The 15760-nt window shown below is 44.9% G+C and overlaps 1 protein-coding gene across 2 annotated transcripts in view; it reads right to left on the reverse strand.

Moving 5' to 3' along the window:
* The window catches only part of TMCC1 (transmembrane and coiled-coil domain family 1), a 228999-nt gene extending 214080 nt beyond the window's left edge, over window positions 1–14919 (reverse strand). The window contains exon 1 of one of the 2 annotated variants that reach the window (XM_082662863.1): window positions 14861–14919. The gene's annotated coding sequence lies outside the window, so the exon portion shown is untranslated. Of the gene's footprint in view, window positions 1–6301; window positions 6423–14860 lie in introns of those variants that run through there. The other variant, XM_082662862.1, reaches the window with a different exon arrangement.
* Between the last annotated feature and the right edge of the window lie 841 nt (window positions 14920–15760).

Consider the following 15760-nt stretch of genomic DNA (forward strand, 5'->3'; position numbering starts at 1 on the left):
AAATGAAATGTACAGAACAGACAAACCAATAGGGACAAAAATCAGACTAGTGATTGCCAGAGGATGAGGAAAGGAACTGCTTAACGGATACGAGGTTTCATTTTGGGATGATGAAAATATTCTGGATCTAGACAGTGGTGGTGGTGGTGGCTGCACAACATTGTGAATGTACTAAAAGCCTCTGAACCACACATTTTAAATGGTGAAAATGATGAATTTTATGTTATGTGAATTTTACCTCAGTAGGAAAAAAGAAGTATTTTCTAAGTGTTAGTTATTTAGTACCTGTATCTCTCACTACTTAACCAAATGCTGTGTTCATAAAAATCTTTCAAAAACACTTTTTAAAAATTTAATATACTGACATTCTAGAAAAGAATAGAGACAGTACACGGATCACTGGTTGTCAGGGGCTGGTGAGGGGGGAGTTAAATAGGTGAGGCACAAGTTTTTTAGAGCACTGAAACTACTCTATATGACACTGTAATGCTGAATATAAGATATTAAAAGTTTGTCAAAACCCATAGAACTTTAAAGCACAAAGAATAAACCTTAATGTGTGCAAATTTTGAAACAATCATTTGAGAGATAAAGAGATCTCAGCATGGAATGTAGAATGCAATAAAACAATCTAAATCTATTACACATATGAAACAACCTCATTTGGGGGTGGAGGAATAAGGTGCTGACCCCTAAGTAATGATGGAAATAAGTGGAGTCTATCAGTCTAAAGGCAAAAGGAACTATCCATAAGCACTGTACTCTAGTTGATAAAGTATTTTCCCACAGGGGGACAGATTAACAATTCTCAAACCACTTCACATGAATACTGGAACTGAAGAATTAAGTAAATGGATGCCAGAGGGTGGGAGCCAGGTTTCTCACTGGTGGAGTGGAAGAGGTTACAATGATCCATGTGGTAAGGAATTAGCGTTAGAAATATCAGTATGAATTCATGTTTAGCTTAATAGACAAATGGCTACATACAGAAATATTTATAGATATGTGTATATACACAGCTTAATATATACACCCATCTCCTTGCTCTGTCACTCAGACTGCCTAGAAGCAACAATACTCTGGTAGCAACCAGCACATCTAGCACCCAAATCTTGGTTTCAAATACCATTTTCCAACACAAGGAACTAGAGCTCCTTAGAAAAATGACTGTACGACTGAGGAATGACATATAAAAGATGAGCCTGAAGCATTTTATGTTGCCAAAAAGAAAGTATTCACACACAAAGGGGAGGGATACAGGAGCCAACTGAAAGGGCTCCCAGTGGCCAAAGCTGGACAATTTGAGCAATGATATTTATGTAGATACTCTACCTTTAAGGAGGTAGAGCATAACTCATCACTCACCAAGTGTGGGCTATGCATAGTGACTTTCTTCCAGAGTATAGTATAGAAAGGGAGGCACAAAAGGGTAGCTTTACAGTGGAGAAAACAAACACTAGCACAAGTTAAGTGATGAAGGTTAACAGTAACACTGATAAGTCATATGTACTCTTGATATGTGATGAGAATGGCACTTTACCTCTGTGGTCTTCCTTCCAAAATCATATTACATCAGTCTAACCATTAGAAAAACATCACACAAATGTCCAATTGAAAGACATTTTACAAAAATACCTGATCAGTTATCTTCAAAATTGCCAAGGTCATTAAAAACAAGGAAAGTCTGATATATTGCCTCAACCAAGAGAAGCTAAGGAGACATGACTATTAAATGTAATGTGGCATGCTGAATGGGATCCTGGAACACAAAAAAGGACATTAAAGAAAAAACTGTGGAACTCTGAATAAAGTATAGACTTAGTAACAATGCATCAATATTGATTAATTGTGACATATGTAACACACTAATGTAAGATGTTAATAATTGGGTGTGGGAAACCGGGTGTGGGATAGACAGGCACTCTCTGTACTATCGCTACAATAATTCACTAAATCTAACACTGCTCTAAATAAAACATTTATTATTTTTTAATTTTTTTTGCGGTACGCGGGCCTCTCACTGTTGTGGCCTCTCCCGTTGGGGAGCACAGGCTCCGGACGCGCAGGCTCAGCGGCCATGGCTCACGGGCCCAGCCGCTCCGCGGCATGTGGGATTCTCCCGGACCGGGGGACGAACCCGTGTCCCCTGCATCAGCAGGCGGACTCTCAACCACTGCGCCACCAGGGAAGCCCCTAAAACATTTATTTTTAAAGTTTATTTTTATAAAGTTGTAAACATTTATACATGGTCTTGGCCCTCAAGAAGCTTGTTGTCTCATTGTGAGGTAAGATACATGCTCATGAAAGAAGTATAAAATACAAAAGTAAGAAAATATTAAATTGAGAAATACAGATATAAGTATTTAGGAATATGGAGAAGGTCTACAAGTGTAAGGGAAAACTTCATCAAGGAGGTAAAACTTAAGTTTGTACCTTAAAATGTACTTCAGGGTACCAAAGTAAAAAAGAACGATGATAAATTGGTACACTTACAAGAAACAGAAGGGTGAAGAAGCAAGGAAAAACTAAAAGAAATGAAAGTATTTAGCCCTGAAAAGTGAAGACTTAAATAAGAGGCATAAGAGCAGTGTTCAAATACTTCAAGGGTCATGTAACAGAACTAACAGAGTTACATCATATGCCCATTTAACTTACTAGCTGACCTCTGGTAAAATGTGACCAACACTCAAGGACAAAGAGAGTGACAGCTGCTCTACAGAGCCACAACAGGAAATGCCAATTTGGAAAGACAGGAAGCAGGTGGCCAAGTTCTTCTCTACAACTTTCAGAGGACAGTGTGCATGTGAGCCCAATGAAGCAGAAACTTCGATTCAAATCCTGCAAACATTTATTGACCACTTACCATGTGCCAGGTGCTTCCATACATATTATCTCATTTAATATTCATAACATATCGATAAACATTTATTAATGTTTTGTATTTATACATTAACAGTCTCAATGTACAAATACAGTAAAATTAATCCTGCAAGAAAGCAGGAACACATTAAAATTCCCCACCATCCCCCACTCTCTGATAAGCATTTGATAGCTCTTAAAAGGCAAAATTTTTTTGAAGGCCTACATATCTACATAATTTTCTCCCTCTTGCTCCTTCCTTCAGTCAAGCTTAGTGGCTCTCGGTCTGTAAAATGCTTAAGAACTAAATAATTATAAATGCAAAAACATGCACACTGCGCTTTTTAAACAATTTAAGGGATTTTCAAATACAGTTTTCATCTTATGTAATTTTTGTCTTAAGCACTGACTTTAGAGCCAAATCCTGTGGATGAGGTGCAGCCCCATCTCAGGCTTATTCCATGGGCACTGTAAGGCAGCATCAGGGAAAGGAGGTAGAGAGGCTGACTCCTACTGCAACATGAAGAAGAACATTCTAACAACAATCAGAGCTATCTAAAAATGGCACGGGCTACCTCAAAGTAATGAATTTTCTGTCATCAAGGGTGTTCAAACAGAGGCTGAAAAATCACTGAGAACATTTGAGAAGAGAGCAATTGGGTAAGAAGCTAAAATCTCTTCCAAATCTTAGATTCTATAATGGGGAGACTTTTAAAACCTGACAGGTGGGCAATCTAGCTGAGAACAACAAAATGAAGAAAGACACCAAGGCAAGAATGACATGGTATGTGGAAAAGCCCAATGCTGGGGAAACACAGAAGCTCATTTCCATCAGCAGATGCCTGTATTTGCTATTTCATCTGCCAGGAAAGCTCTTCCATCTCTTAGGCCACAGCTCACACATCTTCTCCTCTTTGAGGCCTCCCCACCACCCCCACCAGTCACTCACTTGTCACATCAGCTTGTTTTATTTTCTTCATGGTTCACATTAGGAGTCAGCAAACTTTTTCTTTAAAGGGCCAGATCACAGGCCAAATCCAGCTTGCCCCATGTTTTTGTATGGCCTATGAGCTAAGAATGGTTTTTACATTTTTAAATGGTTGAAAAAAATCAAAAAGCAGAATTCAAACGTTTTGTGACACGGGAAAATTGTATGAAATTAAAATTTCAACGTCCAAAGTTTAATGAGAACACAGACACACTCGTTCATGTACTGTACTGCCTGTGGCTGCTTTTGCACTAAAACAAGACAGTTGAGTAGCTGCAACAGAGACTGTATGGCCCATAAAGCCTAAAATATTTAGTTTCTGGTCTTTTACAGAAAAAGTTTGCTAATCACTAATTTGTAGCATTACCTGAAATTATCTCTATTGGCTTATTTGCTATCCTCATTCTCACACACACAGAATAAAGCTCCATGAGGGCAGGGACTCTGCCCCCCACTGTTGCTCAGTACTTACCTAGAAAAAAATCCTGGAACAAAATAAGGGCTCAACAAATACTTGACTGATAAATTAATGAGTGATCCATAAATACCACTCTGAGGAGTTCAAACTTAAGCCTTCAGCCATTATAGGTTTTGTACATATATGACAGGCAAAAGAAAAGGGGAAATATTCCAGTAGAGGGGAGCAAAGAGTTTAAAGTAATGGTGGTCATCAATTAGTCCAGGTTATTGGGTTTCTTCATTAAATTGTACAGGTTTTTTGTGCTCATAAAAGATTCTCTCAACTACTGTAAGGTGTCACAACACTGTCAGCTGACTGTGCTTCTGTTTATCATAAGATGCAAATACTCTGAGAAATCTCATTTCCTATACCTGGTACACAGCAGCCACACCATGCCAAAGCTTAATAAATACTCATAATTTTAATAGATCTAGATCACGTGCTAATGAATTTTTAATATCTGAATCCTTCCTATGCTGCTGATCATCATTCTATTCTGTAAGCAGCTGAAAACTCTTCAGAAATTAAAAGGTTACCGCCCACAGACCAGAAGCAGCTTTATAATCTTTCCATACTAGCCAGAGAGTGGGTGTGTGATTTCAAAAAAAAATACAAGTCAACTCTGTCCGTAGAGGACAAGGTATTGTTGCATTAAAATCCCACCCATAAGCATCATTTGTTACACACTAGTAAAACTACCACCTACTCATAATCCAAGTCTCACTCTTCCAATACAAGTGGAGAAAAAAATGTATCTACCTCCTGGAGGAATCTTGTCATTAACACATTAACATTTTCATAAGGTTCTCTCCTTCCAGGCTTTGCAACAATTTCTATACACAGGTACTTCAAAGACAAGGATTTGGTTTAGCCAATAACTTCCAAATGTAAGATACTGGTCAGACGGCATAAACAAATCAAAGTTTTGCTTTATTCTAAAGCAGCTACCTGCTTTTTAATTTAGGAATTCAGACCTTTCATAGAGATGCTTATGGTACAGGTACCTCTGATAAGTATGTCAGACTTAACAGCAACCATTTTGGATTAAGACAAGTGTGTGTTCATCTTCCTTTCCTCTATGACAAGTCAGGATGAAAAGGCAGCCTGCAAAAGCACTGGCTAAGATCTACCAAGACTAATGCGTAAAGTGTCACCAAAGAAGAGAGGGGAAATCAGCCAACAGTTTAAGTGGGCTGCTTCAAGAAACTACTGCAGATTCACCTGGGGGATGTTCACCATCAATGTTAGCGATGAACCAAACCAACCCCTGGACAAACACTAAACATACCTTTGCTTAAGCTGAAAAAGCTGGGGTCTGCAAGCTATAAATGGATCTCTGGCCCTTTAGAGAAGGTGCAACTCACTGAGCCCCTCTTCCCTTCCTAAAAGGGTTAATAAAAGGCACCTGGGACCCAGCCCAGACTCGCATGCCACCGCGCACCACCAATTCCCCCCGTTTCCAGAATTGCCGGCTCCCTCCTCCCCTCAAACGACAAGTTCAAAATCAAAACAAAAGGTGCAAAACTGCTTTCAGGTGGCAACGGCTAAGCCCCAGTGGCCAACTTCTAGGGACGCCAGGGCAAGCGAGGGCTCGTAGGATCCCCGACCCCTAGAGCCAGCTTCCAGACAGTCCTTCGGGCCTCGGCCCACCTCCTCACACGTCCCTCCCTCCCCGCGGCCCTGGATGGGGTGCTGGGAAGGGGGCGAGGCGAAGGGGAGGGGAGAGAAACCCCAGGGTCAAAATGACAGCGGAACGGGCCAGGACAGGAAAGAGGCCCGGAGGGATGCTGGGGGTTGAGCCCTAGGCCCAGGGCTTCAGCCCCGAACGGTGGCGACCAAGGGTCCCACCCGCCCCAGGCCGCAAGCGGGAGGCCCGGGCCGCGTCGGCGGCGCCGCCCGGCCACGCTCCCCTCACAACTCTCCCCTCCCGGGCCACAGGAGCCGTTGAGGGGCCGCGGCCGCCGCCAGCGTCGGAGGCGGGGGCACTCACTCACCGGCGGGGAGGGGAGGAGCAGCCGGCGTCTCCGCCAGCGCCGTCGCTCGCGCTCAAGCACCGGCTCCTGCCGCTGCGGCCGCCGAGCCCGGTCCATCCCCCCCCAACCACCCCCCTCCCGGCCCTCCCCCCGCGCCGCCTCAGCCGCCTCAGCCGCCGCCTCCGCAGCCGCCGCAGTCGCCACAGCCTCCTCAGTCCCAGCACGGGAGCGCGAACCGGCGCGAGGAGGCGAGAGCGCGCGCGCCCGCCGCCACCACCCACAACCTCCGCCCCCGGCAGGCGACGCACGCGCGAGGCGGCGGCGGGCGCGCGCACGCTGCAGGGGGGGCACGGCCCCGAAAGACGTGGCCCCGCCCACCCACGCGGTGCCGGGGGCCTGGGCTGTTTCGCTGCAGGTTAGCTCTTCACCGCCTAAAGCTATGGGAACCGAGTTCCTCTGGCCTGGCCCCGATTTCTGAGAGCGAAGGGCCACGGCAGCTCAGGTGTGAGCGGATTTCTGACCGCCGCTCCGGGTCCCTCACCTGTTCTGCTTACCTTCAATCGTAAGGCCTTCTTTCCTCCTCGGATCCAGCAGGTTTTCGGCCGCTGCTGGCAGGGGCTTATTACTATTTCACGTCCGCTTTTACCACTCAAGGGAACACAAGCAGCTATCAGCCTACCCCTTTATTACTGCATTTTCCTAATTCATTTATTCGTTCATCACTTATGTATTGAGGCTCCTTCCGTGTGCTAGGCCCTGTATGAGTTACTGGAAGTACAACGTGGGGATAAAGAGTCATGAAGTTAGAACCCGTGGAGAAGGAAAACGTTAAAGGGAGGATCACAAAAAAATTAAAATTTGCAAATAGTAAAATCTCTTCTGAGAGGTGCATGGTGGTAAGAGAGCCTGTATTAGGGGGAGGAAGGAAGGAGATTGATTCAGGCAAGGATTTTCCAGCTGGAATCTGAAGGCTGACTTGGAGGGACTTAATTATGTCCAAGGGATGAGAGCTTGGCGTGGCCGGAATGGGCCACTGAATGTGGAGTGGAGTGTGAGTTGGGGCAGGGGACCAGTTAGGAGGCTGCCTTAACAGTCAAAGCAAGGTAGACTGGTGGTAGAGAAGAGTCCTTTTTAGGGAGTTAATGGACAGGACTTGATAGATTGATTAAGATTGAGGCCAAGGAGGTGGCAAGGTTGACTGTTAGATTTGAGGTTGGTGGGGATGTATCTGTAGATCTCAGGAGCTCTTGAAGAAGGCCGTTGAGGAAAGTAACTCAGAATGGACGATAAATGTAAAAGCTAAAACTATTAAGTAAATTTCTAGATAAAAACATACAGAAAAAAGTCTTTGTGATTATGACATAGGCAAATATTTCTTAGGACACAGAAAGCATGAACCATAAAAGAAATGATTCATAAGTTGAACTTAATCAAAATTTTAAACTTTTGTTCTTTGAAAGACACCATAAAGAAAATGAAAAGGCAAGCCATAGATGGCAGGGGGGATTTGGAGTACAATATATTTGACAAAAAAACTTGAATCCAGAATATATAAAGAACTCTTATAAGTGAATAGTAAGACAACCCAAAAAACAATGGGCAAAAGATTTTAATAAACACTTCACTGAAGAAGATATAAAAATGGCAAGTAAGGGACTTCCCTGGTGGTCCAGTGGGTAAGACTCCAAGCTCCCAATGCAGGGGACCTGGGTTTGATCCTGGTCGGGGAACTAGATCCAACATGCATGCCGCAAGTAAGAGTCCACATGCCGCAACTAAGAAGCCCACGTGCCGCAGTGAAGATCCCGCATGCTGCAACTAAGACCCGGCGCAGCCTAAATAAATAAATATTTTCTTTAAGTGGCCAATAAGCAACAAAAAGACGTTCAGTATCTTTTGTCATCCAGGGATTTGCAAACTAAAACCACAAGGAGATGCCTCTACACCCTCATTACAGTAGCTAGAATTAAAAAGATTGATGACCCAGCAACCACATTCCTACACATATCCTTAACTATACTTAAGCTCCAAATAAAGATAATAACAAAGTCATACTTCCACCTAACATGACACAATTAACCTGCATACAACCAAAACACATATAACACTTTCCACAAAAGAGGATGCAGCACTTTCCTGGTGGTGCAGTGGTTAAAACTCCGCCTGCCAACGCAGGGGACACAGGTTCGAGCCCTGGTCCGGGAAGGTCCCACATGCCATGGAGCAACTAAGCCCGTGTGCCACAACTACTGAGCCTGTGCTCTAGAGCCCACAAGCCACAACTACTGAGCTCTCATGCCACAACTACTGAAGCCTGCACAGCTAGAGCCCGTGCTCTGCAGCAAGAGATGCCACTGCAATGAGAAGCCCGCACAACGCAATGAAGAGCAGCACCTGCTCTTGCTGCAACTAGAGAAAGCCTGCACGCAGCAACGAAGACCCAACACAGCCAAAAGTAAATAAATAAAATAAATTAAAAAACAAAAGAGGATGCAAACTTCTTGGGTGATATTCCCTTTCTGCTTTTGACATCCTGTAACTTAGTACTGTGCTATAAAGTTAACTGTATTATTAATACATCTCCGTTGTGCAGCAGCAATCAAATCTTTGCCTGTTGATTGAGAAGCATGAGATTCCCCAAAAGACCAAATGACAACCTCAACTTCCAATTTAACAAACATTTTTGTGTCTCCTGATGGAAACATTTTTCCCTTTGGAACTAAGACCTCTAGACTAGCAGAGCTTCTGGCCATTTCTCCTTCCAGGCAAAATGAGCAACCAGGTGCACTGCTTGAGGTTTTGCCAAAAGGTAGGCTATTCCTTCACTGTTATTCTTCAAGGGTATCCCAGAAAGGGGCTGCAGCGCTGCAGCAGTCTGTTTTCACCGAGCCTGCATATTGTACGGGACCTGTGTAAACCAGGCTGTAAACCACGACTGAATTTTCTCTTCCCCAGTCTGCTGGTCATAGAGGATGCCCCATGAGACTGTAGGTGTGGGCTGAGAGGGAGAAGACAGTGCAGCAGGAGCAGTGGCCGTGGGCATGTGGGCCACTTCTTCACACAATTTACTTGTGCCTTATGTGTGCTCATTCAAGCCCAGTCTCATACATGCCACTTCACTGAAAATGGAGCGCAGCTGGGCATGCACAACTTTATAGCTTGTGGATCAGACAACACCCAGCTCATTCGTGATGGGCAGCTCCAGTCACATGGTAACTTGATGGCTCATGGTTAAGAGTTCAGTCTCTGTTAAGGCTCTGTAGCAAGCCAAAGGCTGTTTCTCAAAAAGAGAGTAGTGGGACCTCCCTGGTGGCACAGTGGTTATTGCATATATAGTATACCCTAATGAAGTTATTGTTAAAAAAGAATTCATTTGATGGGATTTATAGCAGGTTAGAAACAGAAGAACAGAGGATTAGTGAACTAAAAGACATGCAGCAGAAAGTATTCACATTAAAGCACAGAAAGGGACCTCCCTGGTGGCATAGTGGTTAAGAATCCTCCTGCCAATGCAGGGGACACGGGTTCAATCCCTGGTCCAGGAAGATCCCACATGCCGCAGAGCATCTAAGCCCACGCGCCACAACTACTGAGCCTGTGCTCTAGAGACCGCGAGTCACAACTACTGAGCCTGTGTGCCACAGCTACTGAAGCCCGCGTGCCTAGAGCCCAGGCTCCGCAGCAAGAGAAGCCACAGCAATGAGAGGCCCACACGCTGCAACGAAGAGTAGCCCCTGCTTGTTGCAACTAGAGAAAGCCCACGCACAGCAATGAAGACCCAATGCAGCCAAAAATAAATAAATAAATAAAATTTTTTTAAGTTTATACAGAGAGACAAAGACCCAGAAGAGTCAACACAATATTGAAGAAGAGCTTAGAGAACAGACACTATCTGACTTTAAGCCTCACTATAAAGCTATAGTAATTAAGATGGAGTGGTATTGGTGAAAGAGTGGACAAATAGATGAATGGAACAGAATACAGCACCCAGAAATAGATCCATATAAATATAATCAACTTTTCTTTGACAAAAGAGCAAATTCAATGCAATGGAGAAAAGCAATCTTTTCAACAAATGGTTCTGGGACAACTGGACATTCATATGCGAAAAATGAATCTAAATACAGACTTTATACCCTTTACAGAAATGAACTCAAAATGTATCATAGGCCTAAGTATAAAAGACAAAACTTGAAACTCCTAGAAGATAACATAGGAGAAAATCTAGACAACCCTGGGTATTGTGATAAGTTTTTAGATACAACACAAAAGCATGACCTATATGTCTTAGTCCATTCAGCCTGCTATAACAATGTACCACAGACTGGTTAGCTTATAAACAGCAGAAATTTATTTCTCCCAGATCTGGAAGCTGGAAGTCCAAGGTTGTAGTGTTGGCATTGTTAGGTGAGAACCCTCTTCTGGGTTTCAGACATCTTGTATCCTCACACGGTAGAAGGGGCTGAGAAATCTCCCTGGAGCCTCTTTTATGAGGTACTAATCCCATTCCTGAGGGATTTAAAAACCTCTTACAGGCCCCACCTCCTAATATCATCATCTTTAGGGGTTAGGATTTCAACATATAAATTTTGAGGGGACACAAACCTTCAGACCATAGCACCATGAAAGAAATAATTGATAAACGGAACTTCATTAAAATTAAAAACTTCTGATCTGTGAAAGACACAGTCAGGAAAGTGAGAAAACAAGCCACAGACTGGGAGAAAATATTTGCAAAAGACATACCCAAAATATACAAAGAACTCTTACAACTCAACAATAAGAAAATGAACAACTGATTAAAAAATGAGCAGAAGATCCAAACAGACACCTCATCAAAGAAAATATACAGGTGGCAAATAAGCATATGAAAAGATGTTCCACATCATCTGTCATTAGGGAAATGCAAATTAAAACAATGAGATACCACTGCACACCTATTAGAATGGCCAGAATCTGTAACACTGACAGTACCACTCTTGAGGATGTGAAGCAGCAAGAGCTCCCTTTTTATCGCTGGTGGGCATGCAAAATGATACAGCCACTTTGGAAGAAGTTTGGTGGTTTTTTACAAACCTAAACATACTCTTACCAAACAATCCAATAATTGTGCTCCTTGGTATTTACCCAAAGGAGATGAAAATTTACGTTCATGAAACAAACTGCATACAGATATTTATAGCAGCTTTACTCTTAACTGCCAAACCTTGGAAGCGACTAAGATGTCCTTCAGTAAGTGAATGGGTAAATAAACTGTAGTACGTCAAGACAATGGAATATTTTTCAGTGTTCGAAAGGAATGAACTGTCAAGCCTTGAAAAGACATGGAGGAACCTTAAATGCTTATTACTAAGTGAAAGAAGCCAACCTGAAAAGGCTATACATTGTATGATTCCAACCATATGACGTTCTGAAAAAGGCAAAACCATGGAGACAGTAAAAGGATCAGTGGTTGCTGGGGAAAGGGGGAGAAGGAGCTGAATCTGCAGGGCACAGAGGATCTTTAGGGTAGTGAAAATACTTTATATTACACTATAATGGTGGATACACGTCATTATACATTTGTCAAAACGCATAGATTGTACAACCCCAAGAGTGAACCCTAACATGAACTATGGACTTTGGGTGATAATGATGTGTCAATACAGGTTTATCGGTTGTAACAAATGTACCACTCTGGTGGGGGATGTTGATACGGTGGAGGTTGGGGGTGGGCAGGGAATATGTGGGAAATCTCTGTAACTTCTGCTTAATTTTGCTGTGAACCTAAAACTGTGTCAAAAAATAAAATCTATTTAAAAAAATACATTAGCACAGTGACACATAGTAAGTATTCGAAAAGTGCTAGCTATTATGATTATTCCCATTATTTCATATGTCCTATCCAGCACTGACATGTAATGATTCTATGACAGTAAACAGGCGAGCACAGTAAGAAAAATAACTGTAAAAATATGTCCGGTTCCTATTTTAAATCCCCAAGTTTAAATCCCCAAGTGTAAACTGACAGAGAAGGGGACACTGGAAAACATAAATACTAAGCACTTATTGAGTACCTACTAGGTGCCAAACAGCTTTATTTATTTTTTTGTTTTTGTTTTTGTTTTTGTTTTTTTTTTGCTGTACGCGGGCCTCTCACTGTTGTGGTCTCTTCCGTTGCGGAGCACAGGCTCCGGACGCGCAGGCTCAGCGGCCATGGCTCACGGGCCCAGCCGCTCCGCGGCATGTGGGATCTTCCCGGACCGGGACATGAACCCGTGTCCCCTGCATCGACAGGCGGACTCTCAACCACTGCGCCACCAGGGAAGCCCCAGCTTTATTTATTTACTCATATCACCCTCACAACATCTGCTGATGTAGCTTCTGAGAGGCAGTAGAATCCCTCTGCAGTTGGGCTGCATGATTTTGAACACTGACCCTGCCACTTACAAGCTGTGTGAACTTGGGCCTCAGTTTTCTTTCTCTCTTTTTTTTTTTTTGACCATGTCTCATGGCTTGCAGGATCTTAGTTCCCTGACCAGGAATAGAACCCCGCCAGGGCCCCGGCAGTGAAAGTGCCAAGTCCTAATCACTGGACCACCAGGGAATTCCCAGTTTTCTCATTTGTTTAAAATAAAAGGTTTTCATACCAATCTTATAGGGATGTTGCATGGATTAAATAAAGCACATAAGACAGGGACTGGCACATAGCAAGCATTTTGTGTTGCTGATACTATTTTAGAGATGCAGAAACTGAAGCACAGAGAGGTTAGGCCACTTGCTCAGGGTCACACAGCTGGGAAGTGGCAGAACTGGAATTTAAACTCAGGTATTCCCTGATGATAGATAAACAAATGTAGAGGCAATTACAAAGGTACTATAAGTGCTGTGATAGGAGTTACCTTGTAATTTGTGGCAGCCCCAAGGAGGCCTTTAGGCAGGTCTGGGACAGGACTGGAAGGCTTCCAGGAGGAGATGGTGCCTGAGTTGTGACTTAAAGGATGGGCTGAGGTTTGCCAAGTGACCTGGTGAAGAGGTGGAGGATAGCAGGGGTTATGTGCAAAAGTCTGGGATGAGACAGGCTGGGGGAGCTGCAAGGTGTTTAGGGCAGATGGATTGAGGGGTGTAACTTGGGTGTGACGGCAGCTGAAGCTAACCACAGACCACGGGAGCCAGAAAAAACCTTCACACCCTTGAAACCTCTCTATTTTAGTAGCAGAACCCTTTTTCAGATGAAACCTTATGATTCCTAGGACAGAAAATAGGTGAAAGAAGAAGAGCTTCAGGTGAAGTGGGGATGGTTCCCAGGGACCCCCCCACCCCAGCTTTCCTGCCAACTTCCCTCACATCTTTGCAGAATCCCACAGGGCCTCACCCCTCACTCCTACACCTGAAGGAACTGAGGCCCAGAAGCAGGTGACAAGTGAGGGCCCACCTCTCCTGGGAGACTGGAGCCAGGACTTTGAACTCGCAGTGCAGCCCAGCCCGTGGACTTTTCTTCTCGGGATCCTTAGAAGCTTTTGTGGGAGATAACAGCTTTGAATAAAGTTGGGAAAAGGCAGGGCGGGGCGGCGGAGGGGAAGGCAGTGCAGGCATCTCAGAAAGCCACAAAGCCTCCCCTTTTGGGGACTCATCGTTTCCAACTCTACAAAGGGGAAGGCTGGCCAAGATGACCTTGGAGACACTGTCCATCCCTGGATCCTGAGGCCATCGGCTGGGCCTCAGCGCCTCTTAAGGAGACCCCCACCCCTGAGCCCCAGATCTCAGGCTCTGTCTCTCCAAATCCCACTCCCCAGTGTCAGAGTGGGGAGTGGGTGCCCCAGAGATGCCAGTGAGTAAAGCCCACACGGAACGCCGAGCAGAGGCCGGGCAGCCTGGCGGCCAGAGGCTGATGTGATCCAACCTGGCGGCTCACAGTATTTTTAGGCCTCTGTGCCCCTGTCACTGGGCTGGAAGCATATTAGAGAAAAACAAAAATGGAATGACCTCTGCCTGACCTGACAATGCCACCAAAGGGAAGGAAAGAGTTTGAGAAAAAGCTAAACACCTTTTTTTTTTTTTTTCCTCCCTCTACTCTCAGCAGTACGAGCAAGGCTGGGACACACGAGGGGTTTCAGGGGCATGGGGAGAGCCCCTCACTCCTGCAGATACCTCTCTGGAGACCAGGAATGTCCTCCTATCTGCCCTCAAAACCCATGCACCTGCCTTCATTCTCCTTTGCTTAGGGCCTTGGGTGGGTCTCCAGTGGGACTTACAGGAGCCTCTGTAACCTGCCCACACTCCCCAATCTTGCCCTCACTCAACACCATTTATTTACTTCACAAACACATACATCCCAGGCTTTACACTGTGCGCTTCCCACTACCCACTCATTTAATCCTCACACAGCCTCACTTTGACAGACGAGCAAATTGAAATCAGAGGGAGATGGACTAACCTGCGGAGTCAGGCAGCCTGGCTGCAGAGAACCCTGTGAACATCCACGCTACAACACTTCTCCGAAGTCTGATTCGCTCCAGGCTGCAGGACACCAGGCGCCCCACCTCTGAAGTAGCCCCAAGAACCCTCCAGCCCCCCACCATGACCCCTAGGGTCACTCACTCGCAGTGGGAGCCTGTGGTCCCAGAGTCATCGTGAACAGATGAATTGCTTGTTCACCCCGTCCATCAGCTGCCTCTGACCTGCTGCTCTGGGCTGCCGGGCAGGTTGTTCTGGGACCTTCCCACACTGCTCCTCTCCAAATTCCTCTGAGGAGCCCGAGTCCAGCCTGGAGTCCTTACACAATCTTGCTGAAAGCCCAAGGGAGTGAAAGGAAAGCTGAAACCCAGTCAGTAGATATCTGCCCTGGCCAGCTCCTGCCCTGGAGAGCCCTGCCCTGGGGGCCCCTGCTGGCTGCTTCTCTCCTCAGCCCTTTGCCTCTGATTTTAGTGAGCGGCCACGCCATCAGAATCCCTTGTTCTCTTCCCAGAGTCTAGGAATCCTCACTTCCTAGGCCAGGCCCCAGCCAGAGCAGTAAACCAAGAAAAAAACCCAACAGTCTCTTCAAAGTTGCCGCCTCCTTGCTCTGGCAGAACTCTGGGGCCAAGGTTACTTCCTTCTAGAAGAGGGATCTCACTTTATCTTAGATAATAGAAGGGCCCTTGGAAGTGCTTTTCCAACTAAAAGAGCAATCTTTGCCCAAAGGGTAACTCTAGTGCCACCAAAGAAATGGGCCCCTATTAAGAACAGCTTTTCCCCTCCACTCCCTGACAAAATACAGGTAACAGCTGTAACGACTGAGCAATCTACTCATGAGGTAGAATCACAAATATTTATTTTGCTTCCCATTACCTTTGTAAAAGGCATTCAGTGGAGGAAGCTCTACCCCTGTCCCTGAGTGAAAATGTGGACACTCCCGGAGGTTTTCTGATCATTCCCAGGTGTGATGGTTCATTTTATATGTCAATTTGGCTGAGCCACTGGGTGCTCAGATATTTGGTCAAACGCTATTCTGGGTGCTTC

This window comes from Grampus griseus (assembly GCF_964374135.1).
Source record: "Grampus griseus genome assembly, chromosome: 10".
In the NCBI taxonomy this organism is placed as follows: Eukaryota; Metazoa; Chordata; class Mammalia; order Artiodactyla; family Delphinidae; genus Grampus; species Grampus griseus.